At 46.1% G+C, this 25,875-nt stretch overlaps 1 long non-coding RNA gene and 1 pseudogene across 2 annotated transcripts; both read left to right on the top strand.

The window, feature by feature from the left end:
- The first annotated feature begins 17,633 nt into the window (after positions 1-17,633).
- LOC120660183 lies at positions 17,634-20,460 on the top strand. Of its 2 annotated transcripts, XR_005669415.1 has the most exons (5): positions 17,634-18,045; positions 18,139-18,257; positions 18,497-19,953; positions 20,056-20,224; positions 20,318-20,460. It is a non-coding gene; the product is annotated as an uncharacterized LOC120660183 (long non-coding RNA). The 2 variants fall into 2 exon arrangements; XR_005669414.1 differs by lacking the exon at positions 20,318-20,460 and having other exon boundaries at positions 20,056-20,309.
- Positions 20,461-22,636: 2,176 nt separating this feature from the next.
- LOC120658786 lies at positions 22,637-23,253 on the top strand (annotated as a pseudogene).
- Positions 23,254-25,875: the final 2,622 nt, after the last annotated feature.

Here is a 25,875-nt window from a genome sequence, read left to right as displayed (position 1 = left end):
CCTACCACTTTAATCTTGTTACCACTAGAAGGTATGGACATTATTCTGGGAATGGATTGGATGAAAAGACATGGGGTATTGTTAGATATCTCTTCCCGAGCCGCTGAAATCAATTCCCCAACTCATGGTCATTTGGTTCTATATTTACCTCATCCCCAATGCAACAACTTTTGTGCCTATGCCATGAAAGATATTCATCTCGAAGATATTCCGGTAGTCCGTGAATATGCAGATGTGTTTCTAGACGATTTACCCGGTATGCAGCCAGACCGGGATATTGAATTTATCATTGAACTTCAGCCTGGTACAGCACCTATTTCAAAAAGGCTGTACCGAATGCCGCCTAAAGAATTAGATGAACTAAAAATCCAGCTGCAAGAACTGCTGGACAAGGGTTTTATTCGCCCAAGTGCTTCACCATGGGGCTGTCCAGCATTGTTCGTAAAGAAAAAAGATGATAGTCTGAGGTTGTGTGTTGACTACCGGGCTCTCAATGCGGTGACCATCAAAAATAAATATCCACTTCCCCGCATTGATGTACTCTTTGATCAGTTGGCTGGAGCAAAGATCTTCTCCAAGATTGATCTTCGTTCGGGGTATCACCAAATTAAAATCCGGCCTTGTGATATTCCCAAGACCGCTTTCTCAACCAGATATGGCCTCTATGAGTATTTGGTTATGTCTTTCAGTCTCACCAATGCTCCGGCTTATTTCATGTATCTCATGAACTCGCTATTCATGCCGGAACTAGACAAGTTTGTCGTGGTTTTTATTGACGACTTTCTGATCTATTCCAATAATGAGGCAGAACATGAGCAACATCTGCGCATCGTTCTTCAACGTCTCAGAGATCATAAGTTGTACGCAAAATTCTCTAAGTGTGAATTCTAGCTGGACACAGTCAAATTTCTGGGTCACACTATATCCAGTGAAGGCATCTCAGTTGATCCCAGCAAAGTACAAGAAGTGATGGACTGGAAACCTCCTACTTCAGTTCATCAGATCCGCAGTTTTCTCAGCTTAGAGGGGTATTACCGCAGATTTATTCCGGATTTCTCCAGAATTGCAAAACCCATGACAGAACTACTAAGGAAGGATGTCAAGTTTAAATGGGATGCGAACTGCGATGAAGCATTCCATACGTTGAGAGCACATCTTATCACAGCACCAGTCTTGGCTCAACCTAACAACAATAAACCCTACGATGTTTATTGTGATGCTTCAGGTACCGGTCTTGGTTGTGTTCTAATGCAAGACAATCAGGTTATAGCATATGCTTCCCGAGCTCTTCAGCCACATGAGCTAAATTATCCCACTCATGATCTGGAACTAGCCGTTGTTATTCATGCTCTCAAAATTTGGAGACATTATTTTATGGGCACTCATTGCAATATCTATACCGACCATAAGAGTCTCAAATACATTTTCACTCAAAGTGAGCTGAATATGAGGCAACGAAGATGGCTGAAATTGATCAAAGATTATGACCTGGAAGTTCATTATCATCCGGGCAAAGCCAATGTCGTAGCCGATGCGCTCAGTCGTAAGGTTCACTGCAATTGCCTTTCAGTGGAGTCATATAATGACACATTGTGTGCTGAAATGCAAAAGCTGAAATTGGAAATCATTCCTCAGTGTTCTTTGAATCATATTTCGGTGGAACTGACACTTTATGACAAGGTCATCATGGCACAATTACACGACAAAAGTGTTGGTATCATCAAGCAGAAAGTAGTAGAAGGTGAAAATAAATACAAGTGTTTCCGAGTGGACCATAAAGGAATTTTGTGGTTCGAGGATCGCCTAGTCGTTCCCAAAAATCATGAGCTGCGGAAACAAATCCTGGACGAAGCACATCTCTCTAAATTCTCCATTCATCCGGGTAGCACCAAGATGTACCAAGATCTCAGACAAAACTTCTGGTGGACTCGCATGAAGAGAGAGATTGCCAAATATGTCGCAGAGTGTGACACATATCAGAGAGTGAAAGCTAGTCACTTGAAAGTTGCTGGCACTCTCCAACCTCTGCCAATTCCGTCTTGGAAATGGGAAGATATCAGTATGGATTTCATCGTGGGCCTACCAAATACCTCTCAACATCATGATTCCATTTGGGTCATCGTTGATAGTCTCACAAAGACCGCTCATTTTATTCCAGTGCATACGGAATATCGAGCCAAGAAATATGCTGAAATCTATATCGATCGGATTGTCTGTCTACACGGTATACCCAAAACTATTATCTTGGATCATGGTCCTCAGTTTGTGGCAAGGTTTTGGGAGCAGCTCCAAGAGGCTCTAGGAACTAAATTAATTTGAAGCTCAGCTTACCATCCACAGACTGACGGACAGACCGAAAGAGTGAATCAAATTCTTGAGGATATGCTTCGAGCATGTGTTATCCATTATGACAAGAACTGGGACAAATGTTTATCTTTGGCTGAGTTTTCTTATAACAACAGCTATCAGGCCAGTCTGAAGATGGCACCATTCGAGGCCTTGTATGGTCGACGATGTCGAACTCCTTTAAGTTGGTCCCAGACTGGAGAACGTCAAATATTTGGACCCGAATTAGTGGTCGAGGCTGAGGAAAAAGTAAAAATAGTACAAGCAAATCTCCGAGCAGCTCAGTCTCGGTAGAAGAGTTATTTTGATAAAAGAAGGGATCCTCTGAAGTTCATGGTTGGTGACCACGTTTATTTACGGGTATCACCAACTCGAGGCGTCCAACGTTTCGGAGTCAAGGGTAAGCTAGCACCTCGCTATGTCGGGCCATATGAAATCATTGAAGACTATGGACCCGTGGCTTATCGTTTGCGACTTCCTTCACGACTCGCAGCCATCCATAATGTTTTCCACATATCCCAACTCAAGAAATGTGTTCGAGTTCCTACTAAAATCATTGATCAACAAGAAATTTTAGTGGAGCCCGATCTCTCATATACTGAATATCCACTCCGAATTTTGGATCAAAAAGAGAGAGGTACTCGCCGAAAGGTGGTAAAAATGTATAAAATTCAGTGGTCTCATCACACTGAAGAAGAAGCCACCTGGGAGACGGAAGATTATCTTAATCGACATTATCCGGGTTTTCTTAGCTCCACCTCAGGTATATCATTTTCCTTACCTCAATTCAATCATCCAATCTCGGGGCGAGATTCTTTTTAAGGGGGGTAGGCTGTGACACCTCAGGTGTCAGTACATTTAAATACAATCAATGCACCTTAGTTAAACCTAAAAGAAACAAATGTGGGAAATTAATTCAAAGGGAAAGGGTCAAATAAAAGCCAAAGTATACAAGAGAAATTAAAGGAGAAAGAAAAAAGAGTGAAAAGCTACTCAAAATTCAATTCAAAAATATGCACAAAAATTTAGTTGGCTCATGAGAGGTGCTTCAATTGACATGTGCTCAATTGAACTTCAGCCAAAAATCAATCAAAAACAGAATAATACTAAAGTCCTTTTGTGCAAATTTGCAAATTTATAAATAGTTCAAAATGTGAGTTTCAAATGAAAATTTGCATAACACGAAAGTTGAAGATCTTGAAAAGTTATGCAAGATTGGTATTCAACACTTTTCATTTGAGCCCTCAAAATAGGAGATATTTTTAGTTTACCAACAGGTCCCTGGACTTTCAGAAATCACAAAAACACCCTCACCTCCATCTCTCTCCTCTCTGGTGCTCTGTTTCGCGCCGCCCGCCGTACACCGCCGGTGGACTTCGTCCACCGCGCGCCCGCGGCCAAATGGACCTGGGGAACCCCTCTAGTGCCACCTGGCCCGCCCCTTGGCACCTTCCCATGCGCACACGCATCCCAGGCACACTCCCGAGCCGCCACGCCACCCCCGCCATGCGCCGCGCCGACTGGCTGCTCTGCCCGCTCGCCGTCGAGTCGCCTAGGGCCAGATCGACCATCCCCAGACTCACTTCCCTCGCCCAGGAGCTCCCTGGCCTATAAGAACCCCCAGAAATCCACCATCGCGCGGCTTCCCTCCCTTCTTCCTCCTCCCGCCGCTCCGCCATGGCCGGCGAGATCTATCTCACGCGGACCGGCCACCACCGCCCTGCATTGTCCCATCCAACCACCGCAGCAGCTTCGCCACCTCCTAGTTAAGCTACACGCGCGCGGAATCGAACCCAAACCTCCTCCCGACGCCGTTCCTCTTCTGCGCCACCGCCGGTGAGCTCAGGCTCACCGCGGACCAGCCAGCCCAGAAGGAGTCCGTGCACGACAGCTACCCCAGGCGCATCCTCAAGCTCACGCGGTGCTCGTGCGCGCCCTGTTCCCCTACCCCGAGCCCTCCTTCACCTCCAACGCCGACGAACCGAACAACCGCCCCGCCATTGACGCCGACGAGCTCGAGTCCGTGCACCAAACCCTCGAACACCGACCAGGGTAGGTGTTCCTCGATCCCTACTCTCCCACGCGCCTCCCCGTGGCAGCCCCGGTAAGCCCTGCCTAGCAGAACACCACCGGCAAGATGCCACGGCGGAGAAGGCCGGCGAAGGGCCCGGTTGTAATTTCTTTTTTTCGTTCAAGGGTGTGTTTGCAAGTATTCCAGTGTATACCGGTGAACTTCTAAAATGCAGAACAAATCACAGAAAATCATAAAAATGTAAACTCAACTGATCTGGAATCCTTGTAACAAGATCTACAAATTTTGTAACAGTCACATCTGCATAAACTCAACCAAATTTAATCTAGGAAAAAGAATAAGAAAATCGACCTATGCATGTTCAGGAAGTTCTACTCAACAAATGACCTTGATTATTGGATATGTTATCACTAATGGAATATTAAGATCATAGTAAAACGATGACACCCAACGAAAATAGTTATCATGTTGGAACAATCAAGATTCTCTAATCTGTTTCTAGCTTTCTCGATTTAATACTGGAAAATATACACATGAAATTGCTCTGGAATTTTTACTGAGTATATGTGTAACTGAAACCATGTTAATACATAAATTTCAGATTTATTAGAGTTCTTTTTCTATATACCATGTTTTATGCTTGCTTAATCAACTTAATTCATCATATATATTTCTTATGCTCAAAAAATCTATATTTATTTCTGAATTCTCATTTTAGCCCTGTGATCCTTTCTAAAAATTTTGAGCTGCAGTTATTGAGTTTTGCTTTGGTGAATAATCATGCTTAGCATCTTAGGGCTAGATTTACTATTTTTGTTCTGAGTAAACTACAATGAACCTGATCTTGATTTTTGTACATGATCTTGTTTAGAGTATGTTCTATCTGTAATAAAAAGTTCATATGCAGTACTAGTCAAATGCACTTTGAGAAATTTATGCTAATCCATGTTAAGTTAAATGCATAACTAATTTATATGGTGGTTATAAAGCTCGATAATATTTCTAGAGTATGTTTAGCTCATGAATAGGCTCTGGTAAAAATTCGAGAATCATATTCCTAGTATAACTCTCTGTAGAATTAATCTTTGTTAATGGCTTGTTGTTTTTGTTCTTTTTGTCACCCCTGCTGTATAAGTGAATAAAATCTGGATAAATTACAGTACTGAGTATATGCTTTGTAGATGCTCCCATAAAATTTGTAGCACCATAACAAATGTTGAACGTTCTGTACAAAAAGGTGAAGCAACTAGAGTAATCCACTTGCATGAATAGTTATAGTTTTTGCTTTATGGTTAGATGCTGAAATTTATACCATGAATGCTTAAGTTGGATTTGTGTTACTTTAGTGTTTCATCACTAGCTCATTAGTACTTTTCTAGTTATGAAATAATGAAAGCATGCTATGTGTTGAATTTGAAAATGAAAACCAAAACCCCACTCATTTATGAAGAAACATAATGATGGTTACTACTCTATAAATGACTGCCCATGAAATGAAATGTGAAATCATCACTAAATTAACTTTGTTGAACTACAACTTTATCGTGAAGGAAAGAAATCGTTATCCATAAATAACTCATAATCTGGCATTGCATATAGAAGCGGTCAATCTCGCGGACGGTGACTACGAGTTGGTGCCCGCGGACTCTCGTGTGGATCAGGAGGCCATTTTGAACTGTGCTAACTTGTCTCAAGACCTGGGCCAAGCCCCAGAGGCCTTTCTGCCTGACAGTGCCCAAGAAGGCAAGCCCCGGTGCATTATGCCTTATTTTCCGAGTTATTATTCATTTACCTAATTATGATGTGTTGTAATAGTTTCTTTCTGCATTAAGTTTCTAGGCGTTGATCGAAAACCTTAGATGCATGATCCCTAGGTACATATGTTTGATCCCGGATCTTTTTATCGACTAGTTGCCATGCTAATTAGGTACGGTAGAAGTCGAGGGGTTTCCTGCCTCTCGCGAGCAAATAGGAATTTTGACTGACTTTAATTCCTGCTAAAATATAAGGACAACGGGAGGGGTTGTGTAGTTGTGATACCCCGCTGGTGTAGTCAAAAATGACTAAGGTCGCGGTGTGTGGCTCATTTCGTTAAGCGTTTGAAAGTACTAGCCACATACCGAGAAATATGGTAATCGGTAAGCTTAAGTACCTGATTGGACCGGCGAGTGGAACGATCTCGCACCCTCCTGGTAGAAGTAGGATTTATATTTTTTGTCGCGACGTACGGGTGCAGAGTGGTCGGACTCTGTAGCCGGGGAGGGTGTTCCAGATCCACGGACTGGAAAGAAAAGGGAAAAGTAGCGTGGGCGGGAGCTAAGTCGATCCCCATGCGTGTGGTCTAGGTTCCCCTGGCCAGGTTGAAATTTGATTCAGAATCGTCCGCCTCTCACGGCATGAGATTGCTTAATGCTTTCGGTCACACAGAGTAACAAGTGGAACGTGATGATGATAATACTGCTGGTTGATTAAATGGTTGCTCTACCATGTTTGTGTAGAGTTAGATGCAAACTTAGAATGGTTAATCCAACTGGAAGATGGCTAAATAAAACCTGAAAATAAGGATCAACATTTAGGGGCGTTTTTGGCAAAACAAACCCCACCAACCAAAAAGCCTTGCATGTCTAGTTAACGGACTATGTTATATCCGATGACGGGTCAGTCTTGCTGAGTATTAGTATACTCAGCCTTGCTTGTGGCACTGTTTTTCAGGTACTAACTTTGAAGATCTGTTTGCAAGTCTTACTTGGCCATGTACATTGCCTCCGGGTTGGTCTGTAGAGTGGGATGGCCCTTCAGCTGGTGCTGACCACCCTCCCGCTGAGTGACGCTTTCGTACGGGCTTTATCGATGCGTCACGGTATCTCGCTAGTTATATTTTACTACTTCCGCTGAACAATGAGACTTGAATAATTGGAGTAGATGGAACTCTGTAGTACTTTGCCACTCTAAACATGGTTTGTAATAAATTTTCCTTTCCGCTGCAATCACTCTGAGATGTATGAAATGTTCTGTGTTGTAATCTCTGGGCTCACCTTCGTGTGAGTGTTGTCTGCTGATCCTGGAATAGCGTGGCTTTTATCGAGGCTTCACTCGAGGAACTACCAGTGAGTGCCAATTTAGATCAGAGTTGCTTAGCAACAAAGATCAGTGCACCCGGGCCCAGTAGTTTTGGGTGATTCCGCCACATCGGAGGTAAAGAGGCAAGAATGAAATCAGCGGCCAACTCTTGGCCAAGTGGGAAGCACAGCTTCTCCAACCTCTGTGTGTAACCAACCATCTTGATTACATTCGGCCCTACTGATGCTCCTTCTGCTAGCTTAGTTTCAGCAAACGCCTTGGACACATTGAACCTTTCAATCCTGGCCTGAGTCTGGAACATGTCTCGTAGCGCCACGATCATATCGTGCGCCGCATGGTTATTCTCAAACTGCATTTACAGCTCGGGTTCCATGCAAGCTAGCATGAGACAGCTCACTTCACGGTCGTTATCAACCGCTCTCCTGTAACCATTCCTCTCAGCAGCAGGGGCATTTGCAGTAGGCTCTTCTGGCAGTGGGTTGTCTAGAACATCTTCCTTGTTGGCAGCCCTGAGAACAATTCTCAGGTTGTGGATCCAATCCGCGTAGTTTGTCTCATTCAATGTGTTGCTCTCAAGTACGGAACGTAAAGCAAATTGTTGGTTTTGAGCCATTGATCTACAACAAAATAAATACAAAATACTAAGACAAACGTATTTATGATGGAGTAAACAACATTAAACATTTTAAAAGAATTTACTCCCACTAAAATCAATATCTCTCTTTTGATTCTTAGTGATTCAAGACCCACAACTAACACGTCCACTAGTGGGCTTTTTGCATCACCGCTAGAAGACGAGGTAGATCGGTAAGCAACTCTTGCTAATCATATCTCATATGACTCTTGTTGTTGGGTGATATCTCTATGTCTCGCTCCCAACCTTTATGCCCCAAGGTTCTTAACCGTTAAGATGACCTTGTCAAGCTAACCAACCTTTATGCGTTCATGTATCCGATACAGTCTGTCTAGTCAAGGAAAACTAGTGGGTCCTAATTTCATAGACCCACCACCAATAGTACAAGACATGGGACAGTGCAAGGTTTAGTTGGTAGGGCATGATTGCTCAAAATTAATGAGGGATCGTTCCACTTCTACTATGACGCACGTATTAGTAAAACGTCAAGAACGGTAAGCACATAATTGTGAATCAGTATGGCCCTTGTTCTCATGGTGATCTCCATCTCCATAGAACTTGTTAAACCATGTTGATCTCCATCGCCATAGAACTTCTTCACCATGTTGATCTCCATCTCCATGTTCATGTGCACCATCCTTCATGTGATGAAAATTCCAAGAACTAGAACCCGCTATTACACCCAATAGCTAATAAATAAAATTACATTCACGATTTGGATCATCACAGGCTGGCACGCAGACCATTACATCAAATGCAACAATTCATATGGCTCCTGCTGAATTGTCATAATCACGAAATGCAGGTCATGAAACAATTACTCACATGCATCACATACACATAGGGGCCATACCGATCACAAAACCTGCAAAACAAAGTTATGTGATTCCGATGTCCAAACTTAAATCGCTGAAAACCCTATCTTCCAGGATGAATTTCGCAAATCTGAATTTCGCAAAAAAAAGCAATGCTGTTCAAAACCAAGTCTAACTTTTTCTATAGATACAAATCGATATAAAATTCACCTCAATCCGAGTTCGTATGCAAAAGTTATGACTGTTTTGCAGTAAAACACGCTTTTGCAACAAAATGGAATTCGCAGTAGATCCAATCTACTGCCCTATGCATCTCATGCATCTGGCTTATGCCCTAAGTTTTGATTCGACCAATCACATTGATCTCCAATCGCAGCGACCAGGTTTATGTGCATCACTTAACTCCGATGGCGGAAAACCGACCGGTAGGAGTATGTCATTGCACAACCTTCGCAGCAAGTTTACGAAACTAGGTCATAGATCGATCTCCAGCTATGCATATCTCCATATAAACCAGGATTACTGTAGGAATATGGGGTAGCAAAAACAAAATTTCTCTACCGCATAAACCAGGATTACTGCAGTTATATATCACGGGATTACCACTAGATGCGCGGTTGCGGAACTTCTGTAGCGCGTCAGTGTAGTGCAGATGGAAGCCGGCAGTGCAGTAGCGTGAACCACCTCACGAACGGCTCGTCCTTGTGCAGCAAGCGCAGCACCTCCACGAAGTCCACACGTACAGGAAGAAGCGTCGCACTCCGGATTGCTAGATCCGCGAGAACAACTAGGGCCGATGCACGAGGAGGAGGGATAGGAGGGAGAAAGGGGGGCGCCAACTGCTGAAGGGGGGTGGCCAGGGTTTTCTAGTTAGGCGCCCCCCCCCCCCTCCCCTCTTTTTATAGTCCTGGTGGGCGCCCCTAGATGGGCCCTAGTGGGCCCCACCTTGGGCGCCCTGGGTGGGCTGCCCTAGACCCCACCTTGGGCGCCCCCTAGGTGGGTTGTCCTGGACCCCACCAAGGGTTCAACCCTATGGGCCTGTCAAGGCACATTAGTGCATCAAAGCCCAGTCTAATTAGGATTTCATCTTCATTAGGCTTCTGGCCCTTAAGTGTGTGACCCTATGGGCTCACGGTGAATAGACATGGCCGAGTCCTCCTACTCGTCAATAGTTGATAGCGGTCTCTAGCAAGACGTGCCAACTCCTATGCGTGCGCGAATCATATCTGTCGAGCCGTCACAATATTATACATGTTGTTCTCTTTGCCTCACGATATTTTGTCTAGCTTGAAACCGAGCACTCTTTCTCGATCTTGTGATTCGGAATTCTTGGTTAACCCTTAACCCCCAGCATGGCCATGCATTTCCTGATCCGAATCACTCGAGGGGCCCAGAGATATCTCTCTCTTGTAGAGAGGGGCAAATCCCATCTTGACCGACTATGTCTCACAGCATGCTTCTTAACAGACCCGAAAGTCACCTTTATGACTACCCAGTTATGGTGTAGCGTTTGATGGCTCCTAAGTAAGTCGGTTCACATCTTGACTACATACGATGATCTCAGGTCTTAGGACACAGCGTACATATTGTGTAATGAGAAGTCATCATCTCGTGTTGGGTTAGTTCAGTCTCATATCTCACATGAGCCCACATTATTAGTTTGACATCCCCATGTCCATGACTTGTGAAACATAGTCAATCAACTAATACATATGCTAATCTAATATTCATGTGTGTCCTCACATGAACTCTAACTAGGAACATTTAAGAATATCAATACAAGTAAAGAGTTTCACAAATACTTCACATAAGTATTAATCAATACAAGTTGTCATCCAAGGATATTCAAGTAACACTTTATTAATCATGAATCAAGGAAATATGATTGCCTCTAGGGCATATGTCCAATAGTATGGGCGCTGGAGTAGGTGAAACAGGGGCGAAATCGATCCTGCAGATTCGATTTTTGAGCGCCCAAAACTAAATTTTCCGCATAGCTACTTGAAATTTGGCCAAAATAGAAGTTGTAGAGGGAGAAAGGATCTATAACTTCGGTATCGGGCAAAACTTGATCGGAGATTCGGAGTGCTAGATTTGGTAGAAAAATCAAGGGCTAGAAGTCAACTCGGCATAAATTTTCACTCAACACAGAAGAGTTAAAGCTAATGATAATGCTTAGCTAAAATTTGAGAGTAAGCACATGATTAGCACAACAATTAACACTGGGGTGTTAAGGGGGGGTCCAGGAAGAATGTTGGGATGGTCTTGACCTCACTGTGAAGCTAATCAGCAAAGAGAGAAGGGCGGAGCGACGAAGCAGACGGAGCTTGGACAATGATGACGAACGGTAAGGGTTCATGTGGCACTTAAGGGGGAAACAATGTGGCTGGGTGACCGATATATATGGACTGGTCGTCGATTCGAGTTGGGCTGTCAGGGCATCAGGTCGCGATCTAGTGGCCAAGTTGAGACAAGAGGGGCGAAGGCGTTGGACAATGGCCGACAATAGTTCAAGGTGGATGGCGGCGGCACTCCTCACGGGAATTCATTCTTGAGTTTTTGGGCTTGGTTTGCCACATAGGGAAAGTTCTATGGCTTGTTTGAGGCACGGAAAATTCATCTAGGGCGTTGAGGGTAGGGGTTGATAAGGCAGAGGGGTCGATCACTGCGCTAAGCGGTTCGGTGCTACTAGATGAGCTTAAGGAAGCATTTAGGAGGTAGGGGCGATTGAGCTGGGGAAAACGTGCATGAAAGGTCCTCATAGTGGTGAAACTCATGGGCGAAGGAATGAGAGCAGAGGGGTGGTTATGGGCATGATCGATAGCCGATAATGCTTTCATAAAAAGGGTAGCAGTCAGCTAGGGTTTCATAGTGCAGAGCTTAGAAAAAAGTGGATGAGTTAAGTGGACCCGGGGATGCCACGCGAAAAAAAGTTGCCTTGTCGGTCTCCATTCAACTCGAGCTCTACTTAGTCGAGCGGAGGAGGAAGATCTAAAGGACAGGATTGTCGGTGTTTTACCGTCGGGTCTACCTAGGGATACCCTTAGGTAGAGAGATGATCGTGGGGAATCACCGAGATCAAGAACACGATGGTGCAAGCAACACAAGGGTTAGATAGGTTCCGGCCACAGATGTTGCGTAATACTCTACGTCCTGTGTGGTTTGTATTGCCTTGAGGGGAATTAATCTGAATGGAGAGGTCCCTTCCCGCACTTATATAGGTCGGGGGAGCAGGGTTACAAGAAAGGTTCTGGGTCAGTTTATCTCTTAGATCTTATCCTGAGTAGTTTTTGGGTAGATTCTAACCAATCTGACTAGTACAAGATATGTTACAGGTGGTTACATGTGATATCTCCTACCCTATATCTTGCTCAGGACCGTGCCACATGATACATCCTGTGGCCCCGGGTCTGATAGGCCCCCGAGCTCTTCGTAGCCAAGAAGTCGTAGGTCTTCGAGTACTCCTTGTCCATCGAGTGCATCCTAAACTTTGCGCAGATCTCTTCTTCCGAGTACTTCAAGAACTGCACTGAGGCTGCGAGGTGCTCTTGCCCAAGTGGTTCTATAGTCTTCAAAAGATATTCAAGTAGTCACACTCCATATGGAGTAGCCCCCGAGCCTTAGTTTGAATCAAAGAATCAGGCTAAGGGTCAAATTATAGTCTTCAAACTTCATCCTTGAAAGGATTTAAAAAGTAAATCATTTATGACATGTATCTCGTAGCCCCCTGAGACTTGACTCCAAATCCATGATTTGGAATTAAGTATCTTAATTCGTGGCTTTTATCTCACATTGATGCCATAAACAAGTAGGTCAAATCCGGTATCTAAAAGGTTTCTTATTTCGGGGAAGTTGCCCTGACAAAGTAACTCAGCTAAATACGCCACATCAACCAGTCCTGAGAACACCTCCTCAAAGTAAGTTTTTGGTTGTTTTCTAGTGCTCATGCAAAGTCACATGTCCTTTTACTGTTGTAAAGGATCCAGCTGGCTACACCCGTGACTATTGTGTCGGTAATGTCATGGGTTGGACAATGCTAGCCCCTCAATCTTTATAAATAGAGCACTAAGGTTCTTCGAGCAACACCCACCAAAAGCAAAACATGACTTTAGATTGGTGTTCCTCTCTCACTAGCTCTCGCCCTCCTGATACGAGTAGTTTTTCTCCCGTAGCTGATGCTAGAAGAGTACTTGCGAGCAACAAGGATAATTTTCTTTACCTATGGCAACCTTCTTGCAGTTCCCATTGTCACCATCCTGGGCATCTTGTACCTGTAGGGACAAGGGTGGAAGAAACTTCAAGAAGTCTACCAGTCTAGTTGTGTCATACTCTTGGGTGTGTCCGAGTGGAAACAAGGCCCCAAGAGGTGATATGCCCGGTATGTTGATTGGATCTTGTTGCAACACATCCAGATGAAAGGGGAGATTCCTTGTCAAGATGCAAGAAGAGGACTTGCGAGGCTCTTGTTGTAATCTGCCTCCTTCCATTTGATACTCTTCCTTCTGGGTATGAATATTCTTATTCTCAAGTTGGGAATAACAAGTTTTAAAGCTTTGTAACAGTAGCTAATGTATACCCTATAATTGATCTTGTTTTTCAAGGTCGAGTTGTTGTATACCCTAATGCGGCTTTCCACTCTTTTATCCGGAATGTAATCCCAGACAAATTGTTTTTGAATTTATTCTTGGTGGCTTGTAGCCCCAGGGCCCTTTTATCCTGTTCCAAATTTTAGAAAGACGGTTCCCAGGCTCTGAAGTGTTTTTTTAGTAACGGTTTAGGGTTGGGACTCTGGAAATTAGTGACCTAATTCACGTCCAAATAGGGGTCCGCCCTTTCGTCGTCCCCTATATTTACAGAATTGCCACTGCCAGGGTTTTATAAATTTCAATCTGTTGGGTTTTGGGGTTTACCTTCCGCCGCCGCCTTTCTGCCTCCCAATCTGCCCTCTCAAGTCACGAGCCCGCTTCCAAATCCGTAGCCCCGATCCTTAGAGACTCTCGAGAAGGTCGAGATGGAGAAGCCCACGAACTCTAGCGGGAAAGGGAAAGGGAAAAGCGAGGGAGGATCAGCGGAAGACGCTTCGTGGCCATGGAGTAAGTGTTCTTCCGAAGATTTGGGAATCTTGGAACACCGATTTTTTTGCGGTCAGATGGGGAATGCCCTTGGCGGAGTGCTGAGGGCGAGAACTTTCCTACCCCCAAGGATTCTGAGATTGTTTTATTTGCATCTTTCCTTGAACACGGTCTCTCCATTCCTGTGAGTAATTTTATGGAGGGGCTTCTCAATTATTACAAGATCCAACTCCATCATCTTACTCCTTATTCAGTGTTGCATATTTCCATGTTCATTCACTTTTGTGAAGCTTTCCTTGGCATTGAACCTCATTTCCAATATTTCCGTGCCCTTTATAAAATGGTGCCACTCCCCTTTGCTCGGAGGATGGGTAGGGTGGGGTGTGCACATTTAGAGCTTCAGGAAAAAGTACTCGGGAAGTACTTAGATTTCCCCAAAATTGATCTGAACTCCAATTGACCATACGACTGGTTTTATATTAGGAATCCTTCGAGTGGTCTTCCCCCATTTAGCGCCGAGCCAGTCCAGTGGTTGTACGGCTGGTATATTGGATCTATCGTTGGGCGCCCTGCGCAAGTTGATGAGCTCTTGGAGCGCACCATCTGTTTTCAAAGGATAGGTGTAACAGCTGCTTCCGTAGTTTGGAATTACACTCAGCGCCGGATCCAGCCATTACAGAGGCGCATCCATTTTAGTTTCGAGCACCAAGGCACTGAGGATGTAGATCGGTTATCTGCAGAGCCGGTGGACCATGAAGCTGGGCTTAGGTGATCCACAGAATGTTTCTAGATCAGCTCTTCCCGTATGTGCCCACGGTCTTCAGGGCATCCAACCCTCCTGCAGAGGTAAGTCTTCTTTCTTGTCCGACTGCTTTTGTAGAGTCATTCATTTCTAATCGCTGACATGTTACTCTTGTCTTTGTTACTCGTTGGCTGATGTGAGGGTGTATAAGAGTGATCCTCCGCCCCCAGGCTCTGTAGAACCAGCTGGATTGAATGATTTTCAGTTTTTCACTCTCACCCGGCTGGCTTCTGGCCTAAGTCTCCTGCTGATGGGGAGGAAGATCCCCTTACATCCTCTAGTGAGATCTCTGCTGGAGGAAAGGGGCATAAAGGAAAAATGATGATCGGAGGTAGGCCTCGTGTCATGCCCTGTTTGTCTTTGGCTTTGTGGAGATGGCTTTTGACTTGAGCTTTCATGGTGCAGATCTTCCAATAGCTCGGGGTCATCTGATACGCTCGCTGAGCGAAGGTGTGAGGATGAGGCCGTTAGCCCGAGTACTTCAGGCCGATCTGCTGTGCCAACCTCGATAGATGATGCTGCTGCTGCCAGGCCAGTTGCACCCGCCACCAGCTCTGGGCTCTTGTGGAGGGGGTTGAACTGTGTGCAAGTGACCTCGACAGTGCTTCCACACTTGCACTGTGTGCCATGACCTTTTACCTCGCGTAGGCATCCTTCTCGTGGGGTATTTAACTTTTTATCATTATTACGAATGACACCTTCTTAGATAACATTCTTAGATTTGTTGCTATAGAATCAACATAGGAGAGAGAAAAACGATATGTTTTTACCACTTTCGCTCACGTGGACGCTAACTCAACGCTCCAGCTCGCATCAAGTCACGCGCCGCAGTCCAGACACAGTTCCACTCTATTCTCCTCTCCTCTGCTCTGCTCTGCTCCGCGTCTTCTTCCACCCGCAGCCATGTCGCACTACGCCGCCATGTCAAGGAGCTGTCGTGGACCAGGCACCGCGAGGCCACGGTGCAGGTGTGGCTCGCGTCCATGCTGCTCGCCGAGGAGCTCGAGCGGCTCCGCGCCGAGCTGGCCGCGGCCAAAAGCCGCCTTGCCGCGACGGCATCCAAGATACAGCCGCTCAAGTGGCTGTCTGACTGATCGAGTCGCAGAGGAACTTTGCAGCTGCCGAGAAGCAGGCCGCTGCGGAGGAGATCCGGCGGCTACGGCCAGAGATCGCCGCTCCTCGTGCTGTTGCTCGCCACAGAATTGTTGCGCCACGCCACGCCATCGCCGCGGGGAGGAGGTTGCGAAGCCGGGGTCGAGAGCCGGAGCACCACACGAGGATGTCCGCTCCTCCCAGGCCGAGACCGTCCGCACTGGCGGCGCCGGGGAAGGCGGCGGAGGAGGCAACGCCCGCTGCTGCGGGGCTCCCGCTGCTCGACCTTACGGAGCTCGCGCTAGACCGCGTCCTAGAGGAACTCTCGCCGGCCTCGCTCGCCGCTCCTCCCAGGATGAGGCCGTCCGCACTGCCGCCGCTTCCTCTTCTGAGGAGGATCCGCTCCATCACCTTGCCCTGAAATCAATTGATCAATGGTCGGCGTCAGGGGCGGACGGAGCTACGGCGGCGTGCCATTGTGCGCTCATCCTCAGCCCCAAAAGGCATCTGGGGAGTGTGAGCAGCGAGTGCAGCATCATGGGGTTGGAGGAGTAGAGCATCCCCCGTCCCACGATGTGCACCTTGATGTGCGCTGCGATGGCCCGCGCCCACCTGAGCACAGCCGATGCTATGTCGGCAAGGATGGCCGTCATCTCCGTGGCGGCTGCGGACGTGAGCACCTGCGGCTTGTCCACGAGCACAACGAGTAGGAGGAGGTAGGATTGGGCGGCAGGGGAGCGCTCCGCGGCGGCGAGCGCGTAGAGGTGGCCGAGGGCGTCGGCGAGGAGGCCCGGGAGCGCGGCGTCGAGGGCGCTCAGGGCGTGGCAGGAGAGCGGGGGGAGTGTCGCCAGAGCAGAGGAGAGGGAAAGAAGAGAGTGGGGTGGGCCAGATTTGGACGTATGGGCTGGACATTAACAGTTCAGCGGGCAAGTGCTGATCTGGATTCCTGTTGGAGTGACGAGGAGCCGTCCATACAACAAGAGTGGTAAATTTGTATGGATTTTATCTCTCCTCTACTATTTTGGCAGTGGCAAAATTAATAGTGCTATCTAAAAAGTTATCATCTATTATAATGGTAAAAAGTTAAATAAGCTGTGTTTGGTTAGGGTGGTAAAAAAATTTGGTGAATCTTTTTACACTTTTGATCACTAATTAGTAGTATTAAATAAAGTCTAATTACAAAACCATCTTCAGAATTTTAGTAAATTCACAAGACGAATCTAATGAGCTCTTTGACCGCATGATTAGAGGACGGTTAATGTAGCATTACTGTAGCAAATTATGGATTAATTAGGCTTATTAAATTCGTCTCAAAAAATTACACCCATTCGTGAAAAGATTTCGCAAATAAATTTCATTTAACACTCCATATATATATTTGTCATTTTGTGAAAATTACACCCATTCGTGAAAAGATTTCGCAAATAAATTTCATTTAACACTCCATATATATATTTGTCATTTTGTGAAAAAAAAATTCACCGTGTTAACCAAACACGGCCATACCCCTTCTCCTAGGGAAAAAAAGGGTGTGTTTAGTTGGTGAAAATTTTTGGAATTTGCTGCTGTAGCATTTTTGTTTTTATTTAGTAAATAGTGTTCAATCTTGAACTAATTAGACTCAAAAAATTCATCTCATTATAAACTGTGTAATTAATTATTTTTTTAAATTATATTTAATACTTTGTGTTTAAAAATTCGATTTGAAGGAGAATCTCGAAAAACTAAACAGGGCCAAAATCTCACCCTCTTCCTGAACCGCATCGCGACTGTCCCTCCACCCTCAGCACTGCCGCCCCCCACGCCCTTGACCCCCGCACTGCTGCCGCCGCCCTCCCCATCCCGCACCGCCGCTGCCCTCCCTGCGGCTCCCTGCGGCGACGCGGACCTCGGCCGCGGCTCCCGGCGGCGCGGTGGGCGGAGGTCGGCCTCGGCCGGCGGCCGAAGCTCGGCCGCAGCTCCCGGCGCCGCGCTGGGCTGAGCCCGGACTCGACCGGCTCTTCCCCGGCGGAGCTCGGCCGCGGCTCCAGGCGAGCAGACTCCCGGCGACGCGGCGGACGGAGCACCCTGGCGGCGGCGGCCGCCCACTCTCCTCCTCCTCTCTCTTGCGGCCGCGCGGCGAGTGGGCGGTGGTCGGGCTCCTGCCCGAACGAGCTGTGCAACTACAACAGGTTTGCCCCATCTGCATACTTCCCATCCCCAATCAGCAGCCTCTCCTTGCTACCAGCGAGCTGATCCGCTCGTTCTTCCCATCCCCAACGCAGAAACGGCCAGGGCAACAAAAACAGGGACGGTGCCAGAAGGGGTGTGGATTGAACTCCGTCGATGGTGCCACGGAAGCAACATCCTGGCATCAGTCATTTGCCAAACTCATTGCAGTAAGGTAATTAACTAGCCAATTGGTCTTTGGATATGATGCACGTCGATTAAGCATGTGTGAACCTATTAGTTCCTGATTCCACTGCCTATCTATGGCGTTATAATAATGGCTGCATTGCAGCATGGAAATTAATTTTCATTTGCAGGATTACTCCTCTCTTTTTTTCTGGAGTGGCACAAGTGTGTGCAGATCAATTTTTTTTTTTGCTGAACTCCGTTGTTTCTATCTTATCATATACATAGGTGCTTCCACAATTGAGATGGAGTACATGCCTCGATGAATTGTTTGAGCAACGCAGAAAGCATGACATTCTAAGGGCCGAGATCTGCTCAGACTGTCATCCGGGAGCAGGCCTCCGGCAGTGACACTGCAACCATTGAGGCAGCAACCACCAAAGAAAACATATATGCCTGATTTCTTGCATATATGTATCAGCATTGTTTGGGTTGGGCTTAAAAGCCTTTCAGATGCATTTAAACCTCATTCAGTATGACTGATATTGGTTATTTGTGCCTTTATAAGCCGCATAATGTTTCAAGTTCCAAGCCACTTAGCTGTTTCGTTGGGTTTTGTTGTTAAATTGAGAATCTGACTTGCTGCATCCTAGAATTCCAAGTGACAGATTTGGTTAGGCTGTGTTTAGTTCATGAAATTTTTTGGGTTTGGATACTGTAGCACCTTCGTTGTTATTTGATAATTAATGTCCAATTATAGACTAATTAGGCTTAAAAGATTTATCTCGTCATTTCCAATTGAACTATGTAGTTAGTTATTTTTTTCAACTCCATTTAGTGCTCCATGCATGTGTCCGAAGATTTGGGCCTTAGATTCCTATCATAAATCAGAGGGAGCTAGCTAATTCTAATGACACCGGTTCTACTAGGATCCTACTACCCCATCATGATACATGAACATTTCCCTATCTAGGACAATAATTTAGTGCGGCATGTAATTTAAATTTTCTTCTTGCTTCCCAAATTACAATAAAAGAATATGGAATTTCCCTTTTTCCCACCAGTAAGGCATGATGAAGTTTTCCTAATTTCTGTGCCAGTGTACTTGATTAAGTTGTACATACTCCCTCTATCCTGAAATGTAAGTCATTCTGGCATTTTACCAGATTCATTGAACATTCTCTAAATCTAGACAAACTGTATGTCCAGATTCATTGAACATTCTATGAATCTGGACACAGTAAAACACTCCCAGGATGACTTACATTTTAGGACGGAGGGAGTATTTGCTATACATGTGACGAGATCTTCAAAATAAGCTTCAAATGTTGGCTTAAATCCCATGGATAGATTAATATATACATAGGTGAAGAAGTCTGCCAGCTTTGAATTTTATTTGTCATTGTAACCTGATCTTGAGGTAATTTAAGGCTTTGTCAGGTCTGTATTTTTTCATCCACCTTTATTGGTTGGTTTGGTGAATTGGTGTATGCACTAATCTGAGTACAGCATGTTTTTGTTCAATTAATTTTGCATATATGCCCAGTTTCTTACCTGCTGACCATGTGTCTGTTCTGTTAGCAGACAGCTTAATTTTTTGGAAGGGAAGTCCAACAAGGCAAACAACGGTTGTACAAAGATGGAGGAGATCAACTTGCTCCTTCATGGCCTGAGAATTTGTCAAGTCATCAATAAAAATTAAAACAAATGGTTCCGTTAGTTTCGTTGGCTAAATACATAATGAGGTTATGGACCGTACATGCGTTCTATGCCCTATTGTTTAACTTACAATTAAACAGAAAGGCAAAAGGAAAATACTCTGAACAGCTTTAATTTTGCTCTCGCAGGAAGCACCTGGTGATGTTGGGATTTGTTGTTTGCAAAGCACTATGATCAAGTACCAATGTGCTGGAATTCCTTGTCAAAACACAAAGCTGGATTAACCTCTGAAAATATTGTGTTGCAAACTTAAATGTCATTTAGGCCAATTTGTATTACATAGCTTTATATCAACATGTAAGTCTAGATTCATCATATGGTCTTCTTTACTTCGATAAATGACAAATGTTGAAATGCTAATCCTGCCTTTGCATTTTTCCCCCTTGTCAGTTTTCAGGATTCCATTGACCTTAGTAGATCTAAATTACCATTTTTTCTGACTTCATGTTCAGTTGCTATCCATGAGAATTATATTTACCTGACATGTGGTCCCCAAAAGGATAAGCAAAGAAGATTTATCTGTTCGAGCACAACTGCAAAAGATTTATCTATGTACACTCATTTATTTAAGACTACTTCAATTAAAAGCCTTGCAGGACACCTATGCTTATTTTGGAAAGATGGTGTGGCCCTTGTAGGACATTTATAACTAGATTCTGTTATATTTCGGGTAATCACATGCATATTCTTCATTTATACAAACTCTTTCTTGGGCTGTGTGGTTGACTATCTCAAAATATTGACACTTAATACCTTACACATCTTTTCTTACTATTTCTAAACAGTTGTTTATAACCAAATAGCAAGTTTTTCCCAAAAATAATATAACTGTTTGTAAATAATTGTGCCTAGCCAAATAGAAACAAAGTAAAATTGAACTACGTTGTAAATTTCTAAATTCACATTTCGTTATTTTCAACACCTCTTTGCCTTAATTACAGTACTAACTTCTCCTGCCCTTTCGATTATTCTTCTCATTAACATCGATCTACTAAGTTTGCAAATTCAATAATTTAAATTGATAATTAATTAATTAATGATTATGATCCGACAGAAATAAAGTTGATATGAGCTCCCGATGGCGAGCGTAATGTACCAGTACTTATAACTACAAGGTAGTCTGTACATAAGCCGAACCCAGTAGATCAGCATCGACGCAAAAAAAAAACACACGAACGATGAATACTCAAGTTATGCACCTACTACCGGCTCGCATAGTATACTCTGACAAACAAAGCATCTGGTGCCCTGACTAGCAGCAGTACTTTCCCGTGAGCCTGCCATGAGCAGGCCACCCGACCCGATCGTCTCGTCGATACGTAGCGCCGACCTCCACCAGCCAAAACACCCAAGTGACACGGTCGGAAGCAGCACCTGGTAAAGCCACGAAAAATCGCACCCTCCCAAGTCGGAACGAGATCCTCTGCAGTCGATGGATGCTGACTTTCCTCTGCAGTCGCCGTGATCCACCGTCCAGCAGCAATCCAACGCCTCGCTCCCAGATGGCTCGCGCGCTGCACCCTGCAAGAGGCTGGCTCGCGTTTTTCGACAGAGCTCGCTCGTGGCCCCTTGGTGACGACCTATGATACGCGGATACTTCGCAAAACTCATGTACTGGTATCGGATACCGTATCGGATACCCGTACTCCACGGATACTCCCGGATACGTATCCCGTAAGTATTGGACTATTTAGGTATTTTCAAATAATAAAAATAAATCGGATACTCATGGGATACATGTGGATACCTGTCCGATACCTTCAAACCCTAACAACACCACTCAATCGCTTCGTATAAAGGTCCTCCGTTCAGCTGTGCCACCCTCTCATCCCCACTCGCGCAGCCACAGGCCCGCAGCAGCCTCACACGGCTCGCACGGCTCGCGCGGCCCGTGCAGCCGCTAGAGAGGGAGAGGATGAGCCGCAGCCTCTGGAGAGGGAGAGGAGCCGCGGCCGCCAGAGTTGGCCGCTAGAGAGAGAGAGAGTGAGTGAGTGCCGAAGGTTGGTGAAGAAGACGACCGACATCCATTCATGGAACAGACGAACAGGTAAGAGAAGGTTGGTTCTTTTTTCCTTTGCCCCTTCCCTTTTCTAATAATTATAGAACATATAAATATATGAGTTTATGACGCATTATAGTCCCTGGAACTTCTATTTTCTCACATTCTAGTTCTTGAAATTTTTATTTATTTTTATTTTTTATATACATTGGCGTATCCCCGTATCCTTGTTTTTGGAAAAATGGCGTATCAGAGTATTCCCGTATCGCGTACCGGTACCCGTATCCGTGTATCCGGGCAACATAGGTGACGACGGCTCGATTCCCCTTCCCCTGTCCTCTTCTCCTGCTTACTGCTCGCCACGGTCGCGCCGGCGGAGGAGGCAGCGGCGGGCGCGCGGCGACGGGCGAGCAGGGCTCGGGCGGCAGCTGGAGCGAGGGAGGGCGGAGCAGTGCGCAGCCGGTCGGGGTTGAAGGAGAGGTCGGCAGCGGCTCCATCGGCGGCAGGCGAGCTCCCGCGGGTGAGCAAGGCGGCGGTCGAGCTCCCTCGGGAGGCAGAGCTAACACAAGAGCTGGGTCACTCGCTGCCGGCCGGTGTGCGCATTGCCAGCGAGCTACCGCGGGGTGGTGTGCGCATTGCCAGCGAGCTACCGCGGGGTTCTGCGGGCGGATCGTCCGGCGGCCGTGTACGCATTGCGCTTGCGCGCGCGCATGGCGCAGTTGTCGCCCAGGATCCCGTCCGCGGTTCACCACTGGCCGGAGGGGGGCCACCACGAGGCCGCGGCATGGGTGGACGACTTCGCCGAGTTCGCAGCGTCGCGGCGGGGCGCGCGCACCGCAGGTCGCTCAGCGACTCGGTGGCCTTCGTCGAGGTGGCGCCCGCAGACAGCGCGGCCGGCGAGTTCGAGCGCCTCGATGACGACAAGCTCAGGTCCATGTTCCCCGACGAGGCTGGCGGCGGGTCGTCGTCCGCGCCGGGGTCCGAGAATGGCGGCAGCAGCGACGGTGGCGGCGACAAGCGCGGCGGCGATGCCCCCACGGGCGGCGCCACCAATGTCTGCGATGACGAGCGGAACGAGGCCGCGGATGCGGAGGCGCCAGCGACGGGGCAGGCTGCCGCCTCCCCGGAGCTAATCCGGGACCCCAAGAGGGCGAAGAGGTGAGCCCGATCGAGCCCATGCCTGCAGACGCGTCTTGTGCAAGTGCAAGCAACCACAGCTAGCTTGCTGTGTAGCCTGAAATGCTTGTCGAATCGGCAGTCCTTCGCCGTCGCTGCAGCGGCGAGCAGTAAGCATGAGAAGAGGACAGGGGAAGGGGGAATCGAGCCGTCGTCAGCCGTGAGCGAGCTAAGCTAGACTCTTGCAGGGAGCCGCGCGCGAGCCATCTGGGAGCGAGGCGTTGGATTGCTGCTGGACGGTGGATCACGGCGACTGCAGAGAAAAGTCAGCATCCGCCGACTGCAGAGGATCTCGTTCCCCCGAGTCCCGATTTTGACTGGAAGACACGGGAGCGCCTGGCGAGGTCCCGCCGGCTCCGCTGCACGGCAGCAGGCGGCAGCCACTCGCTGCACTCCCGCGCACAGTCTCGCGCTCACACCGCGGCCAGCGGGCGACCGCTTGTCCCTGTTCGCATCCACCGCCTCGCCTCCGGTTAACCTGGATTCTATTTTCCTGCGATTTGTTTGGTTTTAGTAGCGCTAGTTACTGTAGTTAATTTTGACCAATAGGTATTAAATAAAGTCAGTTTACAAATTAACTTCACAACTCCTGTGTTATTTTGCGAGAAGAATTTAATGAGGTCTTTGATCCTATGATTATAGGATGGTTCCTGGTCTCATCCTCCGCTTCGGCTCCCGTGTGCTCCGCTGTCGTCCAAAAGGCCGCTACTTTGGTGCTCTACAACGCTTGTGTCGAGCTCCACCTGTTACATGAAACGTACTGCCCGATTTCTGTCATGTCAACACTCTCTCAAACATGCTGATTAGACGTTGCTTTTGGTATATTTAACTTCCATGTGTGTGTGTATAGACACACATAGGCCGTTCTAGTCTTGTCCGAATTTATACTTCTTTAACTCAGATCAAGTTCGTAGAAAAATACATTAATACCTACAATATTAAGCTGCGTTTTGACAGAATATATATATATATATATATATATATATATATATATATATATATATATATATATATATATATATGCCAGAGTGTTTGCTTGGTGTCTGCGACATCAATCATTCGGGCATGGAAGACTATACCCCCGAATATATCCAGAGAATATCACGTGAAGAAAGTTGTGCGGAAGTGGACAAGGCAAAAGGAATAAACAAGAATTTGAACAGTGAGTTCTACTGTAGTCAGGACAATTATTGAAGACAGCGTTATCGTCCAGCTGTCCAGGCAACAGTAAAAAAAGATAATTGAAGACGTCGGATGTCCAGGAGCTTCCTTAAGCTTGAAAGCTCCTCCCGTCTATAAAAGGAGAAGCCAGACGCACGCATTCATCGCCGGACCAACAAGAGGAGAGAAGACACCGAGCTTAATACTCAGAGTGCATCCACCACCACTCCACCTAATTAGTAGCCATCTCACTCCCATTGTAATATAGAAATAAGGGAGCTGTTGTAATCGCCCTTCGCCTGTAAGGTAATCCAAGGTTGTGTAAGTGCTTGGGGTTTCCCGAAAGGGAAAGTCGTATGTAAGTTTGCTCTGTGGAAATAGATTAAGCTTTCCTGTGAATTTCTCTGCTTTCCTTTGAGCTCGTTCATACGGGGCGATGTCTCTACGCTAGGGACCCTAGAGGAGAAACCTCTGTGTTGAGTTGCTCTCGTTTAGCCCATAGAGAGGCGTCTGAGAGAGCCTGTGTCCGCAGAGAAGTGTTCCCTTCGGGTGGAACTGCCTGGGGAGACGGTAGAGCCTGAGTCATGTGTGCGCATGGCCGGAGTTAGTTCGGGAGAAGACCGGGTAGGCCTGGTTCTGAAGCAAACAAGCGTTGCATGCGGTGAGTACCGAGTAGGATTTACACAAGCATAAGACACTCCACAGGCTAAATTTTTGATTTCGCCAACCTGTCAAGATCCTGAGAAGCACGCATACCCGTACTCTGAATATTCACTAATCACGCACTCATTTCACCACCCACACAAGTCACTATCTTCAAATAGTGAAGAAATTGGGTGACTGAGCCACTCCCTGGTGAGTGCTCGTGCACTGTTCGTATTCTTAATTAAGAGTTAAGCGCATACTTAGCCAATATATATTGTCAGAATACTGCTGCAAATAGTAGCGTGAAAGCGACACTCTGCTCGCTGAGCTGCTAAATACTCCCTATTTATTATTAAGAATAGTGCATAAAGAGAAACCCCCTGAAGTGGTTCATCCACCTTGTCTTGGCTACAGTAGAACTCACTGTTCAAATTACTGTTTATTCTTTTTGCCTTGTCCACTTCCGCACAACTTTCTTCACGTGATATTCTCTGGATATATTCGGGGGTATAGTCTTGTACTTAATCAACACCGAAAACAAATCTATAATGACATGTTTCGTACCGGCGTAAGACAAATCACGGCTAGCTGTCATAGTCCGCTATTAGGTTTTTAGGAAATGTATGGCTACGTGGTACGTTAAGTTCACTAAAATGGTTCTATGAGATTTAGCTGTACTAAATGTCCGCTAAAATAGCTTTTGCGAGATTTAGCAGCGCTAAATGTTAAGTTGCTAGTAGATTTTAGTAGTTTCATTCACTTAAAGACACCGTTGAAAGAATCAATATAATTAAATGAACGTAATGTGGATCTTAGACAACATAGCATGGACACCGCTGGGCAGCTAAAAGATATGTTTTTTGTTAAACTAATAATGATTATAATTTTATAGGTAATTGTTGATTGTTTTATCATTCAGCTAAATTTATAGCCCGCTATTTATAAATAAAATTGCGTGTAACCTCAT

Source organism: Panicum virgatum, chromosome 2N, assembly GCF_016808335.1.
Source record: "Panicum virgatum strain AP13 chromosome 2N, P.virgatum_v5, whole genome shotgun sequence".
Lineage (NCBI taxonomy): Eukaryota > Viridiplantae > Streptophyta > Magnoliopsida > Poales > Poaceae > Panicum > Panicum virgatum.
This window is presented reverse-complemented; position numbering and strand designations above follow the sequence as displayed.